Below are 338 nucleotides of genomic sequence, written 5' to 3' on the forward strand. Positions count from 1 at the left end.
ATGAAGGAAGGTGAGGGTTTGGTTTCTGAGAAAGGGGTGATGCGAGCCAAAGTCTACCCTATTGCCCTGTTGGTACACGTGTTGTTTGGGTCTTCCTTAATTGCGCTGTTAAAATGGTAAAGAAAATTTTCTACGTTCTTTCTTTATATTTTCTTTTCCTCCGTTGCTATCATTATCTTTTTCTCTCTTTTTTTCTTGATTTTTCCGTCCCTCTGTTTCTTTTTTCTTTGATTTTCTACCCATTTAATAGATTATTTTTCTCTTTTCGTTCCCCCACCTTCCCTCCATATCTCTCCACAGCTTTCTGTTTTTTCCTTATATCTCCGGTCTTCCCTTCA

The sequence above is a fragment of the Penaeus monodon genome, chromosome 21, assembly GCF_015228065.2.
Source record: "Penaeus monodon isolate SGIC_2016 chromosome 21, NSTDA_Pmon_1, whole genome shotgun sequence".
Classification (NCBI taxonomy): Eukaryota; Metazoa; Arthropoda; class Malacostraca; order Decapoda; family Penaeidae; genus Penaeus; species Penaeus monodon.